The 21,814-nt window shown below is 36.0% G+C and overlaps 1 pseudogene; it reads left to right on the forward strand.

Annotated features, from left to right (window-relative positions):
• LOC112302565 (lamin-B1 pseudogene) overlaps positions 1 to 7,334 on the forward strand; it is a 60,325-nt pseudogene extending 52,991 nt beyond the window's left edge.
• Positions 7,335 to 21,814: the final 14,480 nt, after the last annotated feature.

Raw genomic sequence — 21,814 nt, forward strand, 5'->3', positions numbered from 1 at the left:
CCAACAACATTTTTAAAAACTTTTATTGTGGTTATAACAATTAACATGAGATGTACCCTCTTAACAGACTTTCAAGTATATAAACACAGCCTTGTTATTATAAGCTTAGTGTTGTACAGCAGATCTGATCCACCTTGCAGAACTGAAACGTATTTGTTGTTTAGCAACTCCCCACTTCCCTGTCCCGTAGCCCCTGGCCACCACAACTTCATTCTTTGCCTCAATTTTGATTACTTCAGATACCTCGTGTAAGTTGAATCATGAAATAGTTGTTTTCCTGTATTTGGCTAAGTTTAACAGAATAATGTTTCCCAGGATTATTCATATTATCACACATTGCAGGCTTTCCTTCTTTTTAAGGCTGAATAATATTCTACTGTAGGTAGCACCCTTTTTATTCATTCCTCTGTCAATGGAGATTAGGTTGTGTCCACCTTCCTATTGTGAATAATGCTTTGTGAACATGAGGGTGTGACACCGCCTCTTCGAAATATTGATTTTAATTATTTTAGATAAATACTCAGAGGTGAGATTGCTGGATCATATGGTAGTTCTATTTTTCACATTTTTCAGGAACCTCCATACTATTTTCCATAAGCTGCCTCACTTTTCACTCTTATCAGCACTGCAAGGTTTGCAATTTTACAACTTTGGCAAAACTTGTCTTTGTTTTTTTTTTCCTTTTCTTTAGTAATTGTCATCCTAGAAAGTATAAAGTGACTACAATTTGCATGACCCTGATGATTAGTGACATTGAGCATTTTTCCATATACCTGTTGGCCATTTATGTCTTCTTTGGAGAAATGTCTATTCAAATTTTTATCCCATTTTTTTAATGAGGTTTATTTGGAGGTTTTTCATTTGTTTTGTGTGCTTTTTAAAGATTTTATTTATTTTTTAGAGAGAGTGGGAGGAAGAAAGAAAGAGAGGTAGAGAAACATCAATGTGTGAGAGAAACATCTATGGGTTTCCTCTCGGCCCACAACCTAGGCATGTTCCCTGACCAGGAATTGAACCAGCAACCTCTTGGTTTGCAGGCAGGTGCTAAATCCACTGAGCCACACCAGCCAGGGCTCACTTAATTTTTTTTTAAGTTTAAGATATTTTTATCATTATTCTATTACAGGTGTCCCAAATTTTCCCCCTTTGCCCTCCTCCACCCAGCCTGCATCCCATTCTCTTATCAGATATATGATTTACAAATATTGTATCACATTCTGTAGGTTGCTCTTTAAATCCACAGATTATTTTCTTTGCTGTGCAGAAACATTTTAGTTGGATATAGTCTCCCTTAGCTAGTTTTGATTTTGTGGCCTGTGCTTTGGTGCCATATTAAAATAATCATTGCCAAGAAAAATGTCCTGAATATTTTCCCCCTATTTTTCTACTAGCACATATAGCGTCAGGTCTTACAGTTAAGTCTCTAATATATTTTGAGTATATTGTTCGGATGGAGTAAGATAAGGGTCCAACTTCATTCTTTTGCATGTGGGTATCTATTTTACCAACATGTAAAGATAAGACTCTTCCTTCCTGACTGTGTGTTTTAAGCGTCCTGATTGTGTGTTTTTAGCACTTTTATTGAGGACCAGTTGACCATATAAACATAAATAGGTTGATTTCTTGAACTTCTATTCCATTCCATTAATGTATATGTCTGTTTTCATGACAGTACCACACTCTTTCAAATACTTTAGCTTTATAACATGTTTTGAAACCAGGAAGTGTGATACCCCAACTTTTTAAAAATATTATTTTGGCTTTCTAGTTCCCTCATGGTTACCTATGATAGAGATTAATCAAATCTTTAGATTGCTTTGAGTAGAATGGACATTGTAACAATATTGTACCTTCCAATCCATGAATATGAGATGTTTTTCCATTCATTTGTATTTAATTTCTTTCTTCAGATTTTGTAGTTTTCATTGTATGAACCCTTTAATTCCTTGCTTCAGTTTATTTTTAGGTACCTTGTTCTCTTTGATGTTACTGTAAATGGGATATTTTTCCAAATTTCTTATTCAGTAAGTTTGTTATTACTGTACAGATTTTGTTGTTGTTGGTATTGTATCCCATAACTTCACTAACTTTGTTTAATTTTAACAGTGTTTTGGTGGCATATTTATGGTGCTCTATATACACAAGACCATGACATCTGTAAAAAAAGATCTTTTACTACTTCATTCTTAATTTGGATTCATTATATTTTTCTATAAAAACATTTTTTAATTATATTTTATTGATTATGCTATTACAGTTGTCCCAATTTTTCCCCTTTGCCCCCCTCCACATAGCACCGCCCACTCCCTCAGACAACCCTCAACCATTTTTCATGTCCATGGGTCATACATATAAGTTTCTTCGGCAACTCCATTTCCTATATGGTACTTTATATCCCCATGGTTTTTCTGTGACTACCTATTTGTACTTCTTAATTACTTTTATTTCCTTTTCTTGTCTAATTGATTTAGCTAGTACTTCTGGTATTATACTGAATAGAGTGGTAAGACTGGGTATACTTGCTTTGTTCCTGACCCTGGCGGAAAATCTTTCAGCTTTTCACCATGAAATATGTTAGCTGTGGACTTCTTATATATAGCCTTTATTATGTTGAAGTAAACCCCTTCTATTTGTAGATTGTTGACAGCTTTTCTCATAAAAGGTGGTGAATTCTATCAAATGCTCTTTCTGAATATGTTGAGATGATCATAGCACTCACTCTCCTTTTGTTATGTATCATGTGAATTGCTTCTCATATGTTGAATTATCATTACATCCCAGGAATAAATCACATTTGGTCACAATATATGATCATTTTAATATGCCATTGGATTAAGTTTACTAGCATTTTGCTGAAAATATTTGCATATGTGTTAATTGGGATATAACCTATAATATTCTCTCCTTGGTTTCAGCATCATATTAATGCTATTCTTATAAAATTAATTTTGGAGTATACCCTCTTCAATATTTGAAAGGTTTATGAGGACTAGTATTTTTGTTCTTTAAATTTGCTTTGTAGAATTTTCCAACAAATGAAGTGAATGAACTCATCAAATTCTGAAATTTTCTTTGATGGGAGGATTTTGATTACTAATTATATCTTTATATTAGTTACAGGTCTATTCAGGCATTTGATTTTTTTCATTATTAAGTCTTAATAGTTTTGTCTCTAGGAACTTATCTATTTCTTCTAGGTTATCCAGTTAGTTGGTGTATAATTATTTATAGTAGTTTCTCATAACCCTTTTTAGTTATATATCAAGTGTAATGTCTTCTCATTCATTTTTCATTTTATTTATTCAATCTCTCATTTATCTTAGTTTAGCTAAAAGTGTGTCAACTTCTATCTTTTTCAAAAATCTTTTATATTTGATGTATTTTGTCATGTATTTTGTGTGTTTCTGATCTAATATTTATTTTTACCCTTCTTCTGCTAACTTTGAGGGTTTTTTTCTTTTTTTCTACTTCCTTGAAGTGTTTAGTTATGTTATTTATTTGAGAACTTTGTTGTAGGCACTTGCCATTTTAACATTCCTTCTTGATATTGCTCTTGCTGCAACCCATACGTTTTGGTATGCTGTTGTTTCATTTTTATTTGTCTCATTTTTTTTCTATTTTCTCTTTTAATGTATTCTTTGACCTTGTGTTTAAGTATTTTTTTTAAACTATGACATAGTTGTGAATTTGAGTTTCCTTCAGCTGTTAATTTCTAGCTTTACTCTATTGCAGGGGTGTCAAACTCATTTTCACCGGGATCTACATCAGCCTTGAGGTTGCCTTCAAAGGACAGAAATAATGTTAGGACTGTATATGTAACTACTCCTTAACTGTTAAGGAGTTGAATTATATTCAGCCCTTTCATTTTAGCCGCAGTATGTCCTCAAATCATCTGGAGATAGCATATGGATAGATCTCCTTTGGTTTGGTTTTGTCTTGATCCAATTAGCGACTCTGTCTTTTGGTTGGGAAGTGTAATCCATTTGGCTATTGTGTTCTCCTCCTCCCATAACCACATCAAAATTACAACTAAGTTAGAGAAAATCCACACTTGTGACTCGCCTGAAGGCTAGCTAAACAGAACTCATGCACATAAGGATATAAAGAAGTCATATCAAGACTGGTTAGAAAGGCAGACGGGTTGCTCCCACACCCACACCCCATGCAGTGATTAGGAACTGGGAGAGATACCTCAGCTGTGGAGGTCTCCCAGTGTGAAGGGATGGGTTCCAGCCCCACAACAGTCTCCTAGTCCAGACCACCTGTGCCAGGAAGAGGATTCCCCACACATTCGGCTGTGAAAATCAGTGCATATTCAACCCAAGTGAGACTGAGGGCTGCTGGAGTCCCAGGGGTTTCTTCTAAAGGGCCCATGGACAGAAATACTCGTGGATGGACTCACTTGCTCTGTGCCCCACCACTGGGATTCAGCTCAACAAAGACCAGGGACATAGCTGGAGAAACTGAATTGCCTGGTTTCAGGGTGAGGGCTAGAGGGACAGCCCTGAAAGTGTTGGCAGGCACCATAACTGTTTTGCTGATCCTTCCTTCTGCCTAGCCTACAGGTACAGGTGGGCACCAAATATGAGTCTCCATCAAACTTGTCCCACTCTGGTATTTCCTGAGAATTTGTCCCACCCAACTCACACACAGGCTAGATCCTCTTTCAGCAGCTGTTACCCAATGGCCAGCTTCAGTTCACATTGCAGACTGCCCTGAAGACTCTCAACGTTCTACACATCAAAAATCAGCAGCTACTGTTCTCAGTGTGCCCCATTCTTCCCCCAGAACAGTACTAGTGAGAGCCAGCTTCAGTTTGCAGCTTAGCCCCTCTCCTAGGCGCCTCCAAGCCCAGCACAAGCAGCTCCCATGCACAGAACACATTGTGTATTTACCAGGTGGCCCAGGTCAAGCAGGGGCTGATATGATCCTGTACCAGAGCTCCTTCCCGGACATCCCAGAACCAACACACCTCCTGGGTGACTTCAGAACACACTAGAGCCTCACCTAATTAGCTTCACTAACAACACACCCAAAGGGCACTACTACAGTAAATTCCACTAGTGGGGTAAGCTCTCACACAACAGCTTGTCTACCCTGGTCATAGTCCTAACAGCCAGTCGGCCTGAGTCAGTCCTGCCCACCGAGGTGCCAACAGCAATCAGGCTCAATTACAAAATCAGATTAGAGAAATAAGAGGATCAATTGAGCAATTTGGAAACAACGAATACACAGTTTAAGCCACCTCTGAGACAACATCAAGCATAACAACAGTCACAAAATAGGGATACCAGCTGGGGAAGAGAGAGAGCAACTAATTGAAAACCTGTTTGAGACCCTCGCTGGGTAACTTAGTGTGTGAGTGCGCACCCCTGTGCATTTTCTCACAAAGGGCATTTTTAGGACTAATTGATTCGCAGTCCGTCTCTACTCTTTGTGCTGTAACTGGTTCCCACCATCCACGTACTCCTTCCTTCCCCGACCAGGCCTCTGAGTGATCTGGAGTTGTTGGTGTGTTCCTGCGGTCCTGGCCTAATTCCCTTCAGCCCGCTGTGTTTCCCGGGCTGCCCACAGTCTCCCTACTCCGCTCTCCCCGCCACCCATCACAGTGACCTCAACCCCCCTGCAGCCACAGACCAGCAGCCAGCTACACCACTGAGCCCCACGTTTGTTGGGGCTGCAGGAGAGGGAGGAGCTGTTCAAGCTCAAGGATGGGCTGGTGGTGTACATGACAAGCTGTGTAGCCTGGAAACAGAGAACAGTGCGCTGCAGTTGCAGGTGATGGAGCCTGAGGAGGTGCACTGCCAGAGCTCACTGGCCTCAAGGCGCTCTATGAGGCAAAGCAGATACATGTGCGAAGAGCGCTGGAGACACAGCTCGCAAGCACACCAAGCTGCAGATAGAGCGGGGCAAGTTCAACTGCTCCTCAATTATGCTAAGAAAGAATCTAATCTTAATGGAGCCCAGCTCAAGCTTCGTGAACATGAAGCAGCACTGAATTCCAAAGATGCGGCTCTGACGACTGCCTTGGTGACAGACAAAGTTTAGAGGGAGAACTGGAGGATCTGCAAGATCACACTGCATAGTTGGAAGCCTCCTTAACTGCTGCCGAAAAACAGTTAGCTGATGAAAGTTTACTTAAAGTGGATTTGGAGAATCGCTGTCACAGTCTTACTGAGAACTTGGAGTTTCGTAAAATCATGTATGAGGAGGAGATTAATGAGACCAGAAGGAAGCATGCAACTTACTTGGTGAGGTGGATTCAGGAAGTCAGACTGAGGATGAACCCAAACTGACTCAGGCTCTTCCTGAGATGAGAGAGCAGCATGATGCCCAGGTCAAACTGTACAAGGGGGAGCTGGAGCAAACTTACCAGCCAAACTTGTGAATGTCTGACTAGCCTCAGAGATGAATACTTCTATTGTCAACAGTATTCCACAGAACACATTGAGGAAAGAAATGAGGGACAGTCGTATGAGAATTGAGAGCCTTTCATCTCAGCGTTCTAATGTATAGAAAGAGTCTAGAGCATGTTTGGAGAAGATTCAAAAGTTGGATTACTTGCTAAAGGAAGAGACAACCCTTGGCACATGCTGTCTGACAGAGAGAGACATGGTGGAAATAGGGGATCAGGTGCAACAACAGTTGGACGATTATGAACAACTTCCTAATGTAAAGTTAACCCTGCACATGGAAATCAGTGCTTACAGAAAACTTTTAGAAGGTGATGAAAAGAGGTTGAAGCTCTCTCCAAACCCTTCTTCTCATGTGACAATATCACAAGCATCCTCAAGTCACAGAGTGCGTACAAATAGAGGAAAATGGAAGGTAATCGACTTTATAGAGTCAGAGACCAGCAGTGGTGTTAGCACCTCTCATTCTACTTCAGCCACTGGGAATGTCTGTATTGAAGAGACAGATGTTTATGGAAAATTTATCTGCTTAAAGAATACATCTGAACAGGATCAATCAATGGGAGGCTGGGAAATGATCAGAAAAATTGTAGACACACCAGTCAAGCACAAATCTACCTCAAGATAAGTGCTGGAGGCAGGCCAGACTGTTGCGTCTGGGCTGCAAATGCTGGTGTCACAGTCATTCCTCCCACAGACCTCATCTGGAAGAACCAGAACTAGTGGGGTACTGGGGAAGATGCAAAGGTTAGACTGAAAAGTTCTCATGGAGAGGAGGTTGTTCAAAGAAGTACAGTCTTCAAAACAACCATAACTAAAGAGGAAGAGGAGGAGGAGGAAGAAGCTGAAGTGGCTGTCCAGGAAGAACTCAGGCCACAGAGAGCCCTGAGAGCATACAATGGAAGCTTTGCAATTATGTAAATTTCTCAAGTCAACTGTCTTCCTTAAAATAAACAAGTATGGTAATCTTTACCTACATACACTGCAGAGCCTTTTCTGAAGCACAGAATATTTTTATATTTCCTTTATGTGAATTTTCAAGCTGTGAATCTAATAGCCTTAATTTCCTTTTTTGACACTGAAAGTTTCATAAAAGAAATAATATACATACGCTTTGTAGCAAGATGTGAATTACTGAACTAACTGTGCACTGTTTGGAAAGGGTCCCCCAATTTTTTTGTCTTTTTTGTACATGTGTATGTTTTTTTAGTTCTTACGAGAAAAGGAGGGGAGGGTCAATAAACCACTGTGTGTCTGGGCATAATTTGAAGATCGATATTCTAATTTAAAAATCTGCTCTTGATGATTCTCTGCTATATATAATGGTGCAGTGATGGAGGGGGGAAGTGCTTGTCAATATATCAACAATTTGTAATGAAGTTTTTTGTAATAAACAATCGAGGCTACAATTTTTTAATAGAAAAGAGACATCACATAAAATTAAAGACAAAAGTGACATGATCATATCAATAGATGCTGAAAAAGCATTTGATAAACTACAGCACCCATTTATGATAAGAACACTCAGCAAAGTGGGAATAGAGGGAGCAGCCTCAACATAATAAAGGCCATATATGAGAGACCAACAGCAAACATCATACTCAATGGGCTATTAAAAAATCCCATTTACTATAGAAATAAGAAAAATCAAGTACCGAGGATTTAAACAACAAGGAAAAAAAATCCATATTCAGAAAACTACACAACACTGAAGAAAGAAACTAAGGAAGACACAAATAAATGAAAGCATGTACTGTGTTCATGGATTAGAAGAATTAACATCATTAAAATGTCTCTACTACCCAAAGCACCTGTAAATTCAATACAATGTCTATTAAAATACCAATGGCATATTTCACAGATATAGAAGAAATATTTCAGAAATTTATATGGAACCCTAAAAAGCCCTGAATAGCCTCAGCAATTTTGTGAAAGAAGAACAAAATAGGAGGGATCACAATACCTGATATTAAACTATATTACGAGGCCACTGTAATAAAAAGAGTCTAGTACTGGCATAAGAACAGACACACAGACCAGAATAAAATAGAGCAGAATAGAGAGCCCAGAAATAAACCCAAGTCTCTATGGTCAACTAATATTTGACAAAGGGGGCAGGAACATAAAATAGAGTAAAAATTGCTTCTTCAACAAATGGTGTTGGGAGATCTGGACAGGTACATTCAAAAAAATGAAACTAGAGTACCGACTTATACTGTACACCAAAATTAACTTAAGATGGATAAAAGACTTAAATATAAGTCATGACATCATAAAAGACATACAGGAAACATAGACAGAAAAAATTCAGATATTCTACACAGCAATGTTTTCACCAGTATATATACTACATCAAGGGATATAAAGGAAAGCAGAAACAAATGGGATTACATCAAACTAAAAAGCTTCTTCATAGCTAAAGAAAACATCATCAAAATGAAAAGAGAACCAAGCATATGGGAAAACATATTTGCCAATGATACATTGGACGAGGGTTTTATCTCCAAAATATACAAAGAAATCACAGGACTCCACACCAGGAAGACAAACAATCCAATTAAAAAATGGGCAAAGGGGGAGGGGACAGTGAGGAAAGGGGATTACAGGAACTAATATAAAGGACACAAGGACAAAATCAAGGGGGGAGAGAGGAGCGGGGGGAGGGAGGTGGGTTCAGCTGGGGTGGGGTGGAGGGATGGGGAGAAAAGGCATACAACTGTAATTGAATAACAATAAAAATTTTTAAAAAATGGGCAAAGGACCTGGACACTTCTTCTCTAAGGAGGACATACAGAGAGCCCATAGACATAAGAAAGAATGCCCAATATCACTAGCCATCAGGGAGATGCAAATTAAAACCACAATGAGATACCACTTCACACCAGTCAGAATGGCCATCATTAACAAATCAACAAACAATAAGTGCTGGTGAAGACCGGGAGAAAAGGGAACCCTAGTGCATTCTTGGTAGGAATGCAGACTGGTGCAACCACTGTGGAAAACAGTATGGAATTTCCTCAAAAAAGTTAAAAATGAAACTACCTTTTGACTCAGCATTCTAGCTGCTGGGAATATATCTTCAGAATCGCAAAACACCAATTCAAAAAGAATATATGGCACCGCTATGCTCATAACAGCATTATTTATAATAACCAAGATCTGGAAATAGCCCCAAGTGCTTATCACTAGATGAGCAGATAAAAAAGCTGTGGTACATTTATAAAATGGACTACTACCCAGCCATAAGAAGAAGGAACTCTTACCTGTTATGACAGCATGGGTAGACCTGGATATTATTTATGCTAGGTGAAGTAAGCCAGTTGGTGGAACACAAATGCCATATGATCTCACTTATATGTGGAACCTAATGAACATAATAAACCAATGAACAAAATAGAAACAGAGGCATGGATACATGGATCAGACTGATAGTTGTCAGAGGACAGGACAGGAATTGGATGAAAGAAGGTGAAGGTATAAGCCAAAGAACACACATGTATAACACACAGACACAGACAACAGTGTGGTGATGGCCAGATAGAAAAGGAGGTGAAAGTGAGGGGGAGTGAGCAAAGGGAGGAAAAACGGGAACATCTGTAATAGTGTCAAGGTCCCTAAGTTCAGTATCTATGTTTTCTTCGATGTCATTTATTGTTTCAGATCTTATTTTAGGTATTCAATCCATTTTAAGTTAAGTGTTGTAAAGGGGGACAAACAGAAGTCTAATTTCTGTCCTTTGCATGTGGCTTTCCAATTTTTAGCACCACCGTTTATTGAAGAAACTATCTTTTTTCCATTGTTTGTTTTTGGCTCCTATGTCAAAAATTAATTGCCCATATACATGTGGTTTTATTTTGGGCTCTCATTTCTGTTTCTTTATAATCTGTGTGTCTGTTTTTCTGCCAATACCATGCTGTTTTGATTACTATCACTTTGTATTATAATTTGAAGTACAGAACATAATACCTTGGGTTTATTCTTCTCCCCGCCTCAGGATTGCTTTGGCTATTCAGCCTCTTTTGTGGCTTTATACAAATCTGATAATTTTTTGTTTTATTTCTTTGAAAAATTCAATTGCACTTACATGGGAATTGCATTAAATCTATATATAGCTTTGAGTAATATGGCCACTTTAACTATGTTGATACTTCCATTCCATGAGCTCAGGATATTTTTTATTTATTTGTCTTTTTTTCTATATTGTTTAATAATGCTTTGTAGTTTTCATTGTACAGATCCTTCATGTAATTTGTTTATTTCTAGGCATTTCATTTTTTTCAATGTAAAAAATGATGAGAGGACCCGAACAGACACTTCTCCTAAGAATACATATAAATGGTCAACAGATATATGAAAAGATGCTCAACTTCACTAGCTATTAAGGAAATGCAAATCATAACTACAAGGAGATACCACCTCATGCCTGTTAGAATGGTTATTATCAAACTATATATGTCTCAAACTATTCACAAAAATTCAGGTAGAGGGAAGACTCTTAAACTCATTTTATAAAGTCAGCATTACTCTGACTCCAAAACAAGACAGATGCAACAAAATAAAAGGAAATTATAGGCCAATATCCCTGAAGAATACAGATGCAAAAATCCTCAACAAAATATTAGCAAACCAAATTCAGCAATACATTGAAAAATAATATACCACAATCAAATGGGATGTATTCTTGGAATGCAAGGTTGTTTCCACATCCAAAAATCCAGTAGTGTGATATACCACATAAACAAAATGAAGCATAAAATTATATGATCATATCAATAAATGCAGAAAAATCACTTGACAAAATCCAGGATCAATTTATGATAAACCCCTCAGCAAAGTGAAAATACTGAGAACACACTTCAACTGAGTAAAGGCCATATATGACAAACCCAGAGTTAGCATCATACACATGATGAAAAGCTAAAGCATTTTTCATAAGATCAGGAACAAGACAAGGTTATCCACTTTCACTACCTTTATGTAACATGGCATCGAAGTCCTAGCCACAACAATCACACAAGTAAAAGAAATAAAAGTCATTCAAATGGAAGCAACAAGTAAAACTCATTATTTTCAGATGAGTCAATGCTATGTATGTATGGAACTCTAAAGAGTCAAAACACACACACACACCTGTTAGAACTACTACATTAATTCAGTGAAGTAGCAGAATACAAAATTAATATTCAGAAATCAGTTGTATTTTATAACCAGTAACAAACTATCAGAAATAGAATTTAAGAAAACACTTCTATTTACTATTGCATCAAACATAGTAACACATCTAGAAATAAATATAACCAAGAAGATAAAGAGTCCTGCATTCAGAAAATTATGACTTTGATGAAAGGAGTTGAAGAAGATATAAATAAATAGAAGGATAAACTGTGCTCATGGATAAAGTTACTATCATTGGCAGGGGATCATTTCAGAAATTATGGAAATGTCTAATCACTATGCTGTACACTTCAATCTAATTTTATATTGAATTTCAACTGTGATTTAAAAATTAGGAAAAAAATAAAATTTAGAATATGGAGACCTAACTTTGTAAAAGTGAATTAACATATAAAAAGAAAGATGTTTTTGACACATGCTACAGAATGGAATAACCTTGAGAATGAGAGGATCAGCATATGTGACTCACGTCTGTTATTTTGAGGTGAATACCATCGAGAAGTGGCAGACACAAGAACTCTCTGCTCTCCTCCTTTCTGCCTAAAAACAGTGTATACATGACCCTCCTCTTCTGTGACATGATGAGGAGAATGACCCTTGTCACTCAATACAGAGAACTAGAACTGGGATGAGTGTGCAAACACAAACCTTACTAAAATAGCCCCCTTTTCCTATTAGATTCTGCCATATATTTCCTAGCCACTTTCACAATTTATCAGTCCTAGAAGCCAAAACCCTTTTTCAGGTTTTTCTAGTCACTTCTCTCTAATTTACTGCCCGTGTTAAAATGGTATACAATAGTATATAAGCCCCGAGTCTAACCACCTCGTTAAATGTTTCACTTTTTTTCCTGTGAAGACCCTGCACATGTTAAAATATTAATATCAATACAGTGTGTATGTCTTCTCTTAAAAAAATAACAAACGGGAAGGTTTCAAATATATGTAAAGTTCAGGCTACAGAAAGAAAAAATATGTTCATAACAGACACTTAGAAATGTTTAAAATTTATAAGTGTATGCCACCTATATGTCTATAAAAATGTATTTAAAATATCATAATAGAAACTATTTCTTAGTAAAATACCAAAAGTAATAAAAAAGAAATCTAAATAGAAGATTAAGTAGCATGCTAAGAAAATCTGGGATTAAGTGCTATTTTAACATCTAAGGAGCAAATAAATCAAATGTTGTGTATATTATCCAGGGTCATGGAAAAAGCAATAGATTATCATATTGTACATTAATTAACACACTAATAGGACCCTGATCCAAACATCTAACAAAGGTGACATTGTCATCTTCTATTGTCACTCCTAACATACAAACATTTTATTTCCAAAAAGGAACACCAGAACATAACAATTATAATGATGTATTCAAACAGTTAACACATTATATATAATCTACTTTATGTTACATTCTTTCAATTGTCTATCTATCTATTATCTATCTATTCTTACTTGATGCTAACAAATTTATGAGATTAGGTGCTGTTGTAATCTCCAGTTTACATAATATTAAAATGAGATTTACAGAGATTAGGAAACTCCCTCAGCAGTTTTGAGTTATACATCTAAGAAGCTTGGAAGTTGCCACTACATTGGACAAGCAAGTAAAAAGCAGAACAGACTGAGAAATCCTCAACTCTTCTAAGACTTATTAGAGAGGTAAGGACACAAGGGAAAATGCCCTTAAATTGGAGAAATTAAGAGGCAAATATAGAAAAATCACAATTTACCTGAGCATAGAATCCAGAACAGACACCCCAGCAGGAACCAGGACCAGGTAGGTGAACTTAAAATGAATAAATGTCTGGAAGTTCAGTGTGGGTTTTCTAAATCAATAGAATGTACACTCCAAGAGTCAACTATAATATAAACTATAAATTTTGGATGGTTATGATGTGCCATTGCACCTTCAATTATAGTAAATGTACCAGTCTGGTGAGTGATGTTGATAATGTGGGAATTTAAATATTTTTGGGGACAATGAGTATATGGGACATCTCCATACCTTCCTCTCAGATTTTTAGTTAACTTAAAACTGCTCTGAAAAAATAAAGTTATTTAAAAATAATTCCCTCAACACTACACTGTTGGTAAATAAAGCAATAAAGCAAAGCAGAATCAGAATTCTCAACCATTAGTTTATACTGTTATATAAAACAGTGTTTCTTCTGAGAATATACAAATATTATATTTTTAGAGGATGCATCAACATAGGTTCAGTAAACATAGTATAAATTTCATTATTACAGAAACTTCTTTCATAACACTCAAATAATAAAATCATAAAAGTCATCAGCATATCACTCTTACTATCCCTCCTCTTTTCAATATGACATAACTGCTCTTCTCATCAAGCAATATTTATATTATTCTGCCTTTGTGAAATGATTCTGGACCTTTGACTTGCTTTCACCAAAAGAAAAAAATAGTGAAAACTGTGTGATTTGGGGACCTTAGACCTTAAGAGGCCTTACATCTTTTGCTTTCACAATCTCATATCCCTGAGATCCCCAAGTGTGCAGAAGGTAATTTTATTTACTAGAGAATAAGAGACTATGGGAAAGCCACTGAGGGAGCCCAGCCAGCATTCTGTACCTCCTGCTGGACTTAGATAAGCCGTCTTCAACTTTCTAGTATCAGTTGAGCTGTCAGATGACAGCATCCACCTACAATCTCAGTGGAGACCCACAAAACAGTCCCCCCAAATTGTCAACCCATAAAAATGATCATGATGAAGAATAGATCATGGTGTTTACACCACTGTTAGAATTTTGCACAATAATAAATTACTGATACAGAAAGATTACTGCCTGTCTATAATAGATAATTATTTCAATTCACCATATAATTTAGTACTTAATGGCTAAGTAGAGCAAATCTTCAATGAGGAGAAAAATATAACTGGTTTAATAATGTATTGAACAGGTAAAGTTTGATGATAAGCACTCATGGGAGAGACTGGTTATGTCATAAGCAAACACATTTCCTCTTGCTGGGCTCACAGCTAAAACGCATTTCTAACTCATAATGCATCCAGGTGGGTCCATATCATTAGTTCGTACTAGTGAAATATAAGCATAAGTGACATGTCACTTCCATGCTGAGGCCAAAATGATCTTTTCCCCATTTTTTTTCTTTCCCACCGGTTTCCACCTTGAATATCAGTAGATGTTTAGCCATTTGTGGAAGATACCAGATTCAAAATTTGGAAGGATCCTAGGCCTTTGAGTTGCTACTGGAAAAAGTCCTCATGACCAAAAATGACCATCGCCAAAAATCATACTGGGTAATAATATCAAGAAGCAAGCACTCTTGCTTTGCTTATCCACTAAAATATACAGTTTATTTTTTATTGAAATATTTTATAGCCTATATAAAATATTTATATTTTGAACCAGGTTTCTAATAGTCCAAGTAGTTTATGTGGGTCTATTTTCCTTGTCTTTTGTGTTTAATGCATGACCCAGATTTGATCAGTAGAAGCCCATCCCAGACCCAGTGAGTAATTCAGAAATGACACTTAACTCAAATGGGGCCAATTAGGACATTCTCTGGGGAATTTACACTGGAGTTATCTGTACAGACTTTTCCCTAGCATTGGGATTTGAAACTGAATAGATGCTATAAATTGAAGTGGCTGAAACCTATCCTTCCAAGCCTCATGATACAATTCATTTGTTATAAGAAAGAATGAGAGCAGCATGCAAATCAAAACAGTTTAGAAACATGGAAAGAAAAAATATTCCTCAGAACACCTCTTGAGGTTATAGTTTTAGTCATGCTTGAAGTCAGTCCTTCCTCTGGAATTTTAGTCAATAGATGGTTAATTTTATTTATTTGTTTTCTTGTAGAAGTAAATCAATTTGAATTGAATATAATTCAGTAGCAAACAGAGTCCTGATAGTGTTTATCATACATATTTTTGAAAATATTTTGTTGAAGTTTTTTCACATTTTTTATTGTTGTTCAAGTTCAGTTGTCTCCATCTCCCCCCTCCCCACAACTTCCCCCACCCCACCTATCCCCACTCCCCACCCTTGATCTTACTGTCTTTTGGTTTTATCTAGTATATTAAAGAAAGCAGTATAAATTTTGGAAGACAGAAGAGTTACTATTAAGATCATATAAATGTTGATCTATAAAACCTGATTGTATCATTTCAAAATATATACAAATACCAAATTATTATTTGCATGCCTTAAATTAATGCAATGTTATATGTCAATTATAATTCAATAAAACCGGAAATAAATGGATTGAGCCAAGTAAAATTATCCAATCTAATGAGAATTTTCAAAGCGTGACATTTTAAGTAAATACTCAAATAGCTTACCTACATTCTAAATCAATTTAAGTGTGCAAGACTGATTGCGTTTCTATTCCATTTCACCTCAATTGATTTATCTAAGTTTGTTTTAGTAGTTCCACTAATTTACTAGTGTTTGCTAGAAGAGTGGTTTTGTGATTTTTTTTGAAATGGGAAAGTACATTAATTCTGACAATAAGAACTAAGACATTTACTAGTTTTGATAGAAGAGGGTTACTAAAAGTTTGTTATTAAGAATAAGCTAAATGCAGAGATAATTTCTCATCTTTCTCTGGATACAGTAACGTATGGAACTGCCTGCTAGTACTAGACGAAACAAAAATAGATTTCAAGATGTTGGAGCTTGTTCATAACACCACTGAGTCGTTGTTGTCTCCACACGTGGAACTGGTGAGGCCTTAGGTCTTTTTGTTTGTTTGTTTGTTTGTTTGTTTGTTTTGTCTTCCCTCAATTTGTCTTGGCTAGTTAGAGTCAGCTTCCAACCAGAAAGATTTCAGGGCTTATTCCCTTGAAGGTACTTCAAGTATGTTGTTACCATGGATAACCCAAAACAATATTTTAGGTATAGATTTAAAGGTCAGCTCAAGCATTACTACAAGAAAGACTTTAAGGATACCTGTGAGATTTCAAATGTTCCTTTTTTTTTTTTTTTTCCCTGAGATTGGTTATTGTAAGACTGGCTCTTCCAGGGAAAGAATTATACTACTTAACATTTTTACTGTTATGCCATAAAATACAGTGAGTTTAAAAAAATCACTAGTGAAATCAACATGTATTTTTGAACGAGTGTTTTATCTCACCTCCAACAACCACAAAAATTCAATTAATATAGTTATAATGTACCTCAGCAGAGATATATCAAAATTAAAAATGATCATAAGTAGAAAAAGCTACTCCTAGTTATGTAAATTTTCCATATCCGACTCTAAAGGTTAAGGGCATAGAGCCATGTAGACTGACCTTTACATGAAGGACTGCTTCAGCACCTTATAGTGAGCAGATAGCAATGGAAATTGATATCGGGATGCATATGCAGCATTCAGAAGACTGTGGCAGCTGCCTGATTTTATCTGCTTGGGGAATTAAGGAGGTCTGCTATTTTGAAATTGTGCAAATTTAATCTGCACAAGGGTTATAAAAAGTAAATATTGAACTTCTGAACCACTATAAGAAAGAACCATTTAATTTAATCTAATCAGAGGTAAGGGGGGAAAGAAAAGCTAATCTAGTAAATACAAAGCAAGAAGGGATCCCCTGAAAACATGGGAAGTGTTAGTAGTGCAAGTATTTCTTTTTGCAAGAAACAGATTCTAGAACCTGAAACTGATGAAGGAACAAACAAGATGGCAATAAGGACAACTAAATGGAAAGTTGTAGATATTAAAAACAAAGCTGGTTCTCCAAACTATATCAGAAATGTGGCAGGAGCTAATCTGGTATCAGATTTATCCAAACAAGAATCATAGAGCCATTCTGCCATTCTGCTTTTGGTATCCTACAGAATCTATGTATATAGTGCCTTCCCTTGGCCTAGACATAATGTTCCTACTTTTAAAATAGGGAATGTAGCAAAAATTCTTATATATTCAAAGGGCCTAGAGATTAAAGTGCTATTCCTTACCTTGTATAAGGCAAGATCTATCAAAAGGGCTCTTTCTGAACTTCAGCAGTAACATCATACAGCAAGCAAGCAAGCAAAGTTCTGAACACTTGTTTGTCAAAGGGACACTGCCAGTGATACAGCTATAACTTCTTACAATAGTGTAAAAATTATCTTTATGAGAATCATGCACATAAATCTTGTTGTGACTTACTTCAGGACAATTGGTATAGTAGACACTACTAGTGCCCCACCCATATTCCCTTCTCTCACCCCAGAAGTCACCAAGTTCGTAGAAAAACTCATCTATTGGAGAGCAACTGTCCTCTGTCCTTGTTCACCTCACTGCTTATCCACGGTGTCCATGAATAACACATCAGTCATGTTGTGTTGAATGAATGAATGAAAGAATGGTGGCTATGCACTAGTCCAAAACCATGGGCTTTTTCTCACAAAGGTCGATTAAACTACTGCTAATGGTCAGCATTTCTACATCAGAGCCCACAGTGAAAGTTCATTTGAGTACCAATACTGAAGAAAACTAGCCAGCTACTATATGGCAAGTTAATTTCAACTGCTATCTTTATACTAGAGAGCATAAAAAAATATTCTTCCCGGGATTAATTTATCTTCTTAATATGGATTGACTACCTAGACCATGGTACCTCAGCCTCTTAACCTATTGAGGATTCTTTCCATGGTCGAAACTCTCACACTCAACCAGAAATTCAATGATTACTCATTAAAATTAAAAATTGGACACTATCCCTTTTATATTTTAACTTTGCAAAAAGTCAAAAAAATTCAGACACACCACACACATTTTTTTTTCAAAATACTGTTATCAAGGAATACTGAAACAGTCTGCAACAGAGAAAAAGCTACATTGCAACATGAGATTTTAGTATAATATATACCAGGTTAATAAAAATTGAAAAATGTACCCTGACTGGTGTGGCTCAGTAAGTTGGATGATGTCTCCCAAAGCAAAAGTTCACTGGTTTGATTCCCAGTCAGGGTACATGTCTGGGGTGCAGGTTCGGTCCTCAGCCAGGGGACATATGAGAGGCAACCAATCAATGTTACTCTCCAACACTGATGTTTCTCTCCCTTTCTTTTTCCTTCCCTCCCCTTATTCCTAAAAATAAATAAATAAAATATTTGTTTAAAAATTGAAAAATGCTCTTTATAAATAAATACTTCGGCCATCTGGAATGTGCTAACTGAAGTTGAGAGTTGAGTTTTGTTTTTAAAATTTCTCTAGTAATTAATTTGTGATTAAATTACTAATTAGTCTATGAAAATTGTTTTATCCAGTAATTGTAATAAAATTAGAAGACCCTGTTAGCCCTACTAAAATAATTTTCATTGTTTGTAATTTTGAGCAAATTCTTTTTAAACAAATAAATAATAATCTGATTTTATTTTAACCAAAATACACATATTCTCACTTCTAACAGTAAGATTTTTGAAACCTTAAAATTGGTCCAGATAGTGTTAAATTTAAGACATAATTATTTTTAATTTAATTATTTGTTTTATTTATTTTATTTACTTTCAATTTTAAACTATTATATGCACTAAGCCAAGAAGACAAGTTCATAATTGACATAATATAATATTTATAATATCACTTGAAATTTTTAATTTTCAAAAGGGAAAATACCATGGGCAAAGATAGCATTCACAATAAATAGTGCTAGAACAACTGGATATTCACATACCAAAAAAAAAAAATTAAGGAAAGAATATGGACACAGATTGTACACCCTTCATGATAATTAACTCAAAATGGATCACAACCTAAAGATAAAATGCAAAACTATAAAACTCCTAGAAGATAACATAGGAGAAAACTTAGATGACCTTGGGAATGGCAATTGCTTTGTAGAAATGATGAGAGCACAATCCACAAGAGAAGCTATTGGTAAGCTAGACTTCATTAAAATTAAAAACTTATGCTCTATAAAAGATAATGTCAAGATAATGAGAGCACAAGCTACAGACTGGGAGAAAATATTTGCAAAAGACTCATCTGATAAAGAATTCTTATCCAAGAAATGCAAAGAACCCTTAAAACTCAACAGTAAAAAAATAAACAGACTTAAAAAAATAATGGACCAAAAACCTTAACAGATAGCTCATTAAAGAAAGTACACAGATGGCAAATAAGCATATGAAAAGATCCTCAAACACATATGTCCTATGGGAAGTGTAAATGATGACAAAAATGGGATACCACTTTACACGTATTGGAAAGGCCAATATCTGCAACAGGGATACGACCAAATGCTGGCAGGAATGAGGAACTACAGGAACTCTCACTTATTGCTGGTGAGACTGAACTCTGTAAGGCCACGTGGGAAAACATTCTGTCAGTTTCTTACAAAAGTAAACACACTCTGACCATGTGATCTAGCAATCATACTCCTTTGTATTTACCTAAAGAAGTTTAAAATGTACATTCATACAAAAACTGCATATAACCATTTAAAGCAGTTTTATTCATAACTGTCAAAAGCTAGAAGCAACCAAGATGTCCTTCAGTGGGTGAATGGATTAAATAAACTGTAGTTCATTCAGTATTTTAAAAATGAGTTATAAAATGACAGAGAAGAACATTATATGCATATTGCTGAGTGAATAAAGCCAATCTGAAAAGGCTATATACAGTATAATTTCTACTATAAGCCACTTTAGAGAAGGCAAAGTTATGGAAACAGAAGATGAGTAGTTTTCAAGAATCCTTGGAGGAAGAAGGGATTGATGGGTAAAATACAGGGAGGTTTAAAGCAGTGAAACCAACAACCCAATTAAAAAATGGGGAAAGAACCTGAATGAACACTTCTCCAAAGAGGACATACAGATAGGTGTCCAATAGACATATAAAAAGATGCTCAATGATCCTAACCATCAGAGAAATGCAAATTAAAATCACAATGAGATATCACCTCACAACTGTCAGAATGACTACCATCAATAAATCAACAAACAACAAGCACTGGTGAGGATGTGGAAAAAGGGGAACCTTTTTGCATAGTTGGTGGGAATGCAGACTGGTGCAGCCACTGTGGAAAGCAGTGTGAAGATACCTCAAAAAATTAAAAATGGATCTACCTTTTGGCCCAGCAATCCCAATGCTGGGAATGTATCTAAGGAACCCAAAATACCAATTTGAAATTACATAAGCACCCCTATGTTCATTGAAGCATTTTTTATAATCATGAAGATAAGGAAGCAGCCCAAGTATCCATCAACAGGTGAGTGAATAAACAACTATGGGACATTTACACAGTGGAATTCTACTTAGCCATAAAAAAAAAAGAAGAAGAAGAAGAAGAAGAAGTTTTACCCTTTGCAACAGTATGGATGGACCTGGAGAACATTATACTAAATGAAATAAGCCAGTTAGAGAAAGACAAACACCATATAATTTCACTCATATGTGAAATCTATTGAACAAACTGAACTAAAAAGCAAAACACAGACTCATAGATGGAGAGCAGATGACAGCTAGTGGAGGGTGGGGAGGGTTAGGGGGTGGAGGGATTGAGCAAAAAGGAAAAGGACTCATGGACATGGACAACAGTGTGGTGATTGCTGGGAGGAGGGTACAAGGGAACTAAATGGTAATAGAAAAAATACAATAAAGATTAAAGTTTAAAAAATAAAGCAGTAAATCTATTATATATGATACCGTAATAGTGGATACCTGCCATTCTACATTTCTGAAATCAATAGAATTTACAACACAAAGAGTTACCTATGGTCTTATCATAACAATGTTGACAGTGTTGGTTCCTCAATTGTAATAAATGTGTTACACTAATATATGGAGTTCATAAAAGAGGAAAGAAAATGAGAGAGAAGAGGATACTATATGGAAACTCCTGTACTCGCAATGCAATATCTCTGTAAACCTAAAACTGCTAAAAAATAAATTCTATTAATTAAATAAAAGTGTGAGGTATGAGTTGGCCAATGATTCACATTAAATATAATATTACTTTTTAAAAATAAAAAGTCACAAAGAAATTAAGGAAGATACAAACAAATGGAAGCATGTACCATGTTCATGGATTGGAAGAATTAACATCATCAAAATGGCCATACTACCCAAAGCAATTTATAGATTCAATGCAATCCCTATTAGAGTACCCATGACATATTTCACAGATATAGAACAAACATTGCAGAAATTCATATGGAACCATAAACGACCTCGAATAGCAGCAGCAATTTTGAGAAAGAAGAACAAAGCAGGAGGGATCACAATACCTGATATCAAAC

The sequence above is a fragment of the Desmodus rotundus genome, chromosome 2 (genome assembly GCF_022682495.2).
Source record: "Desmodus rotundus isolate HL8 chromosome 2, HLdesRot8A.1, whole genome shotgun sequence".
Taxonomy (NCBI): domain Eukaryota; kingdom Metazoa; phylum Chordata; class Mammalia; order Chiroptera; family Phyllostomidae; genus Desmodus; species Desmodus rotundus.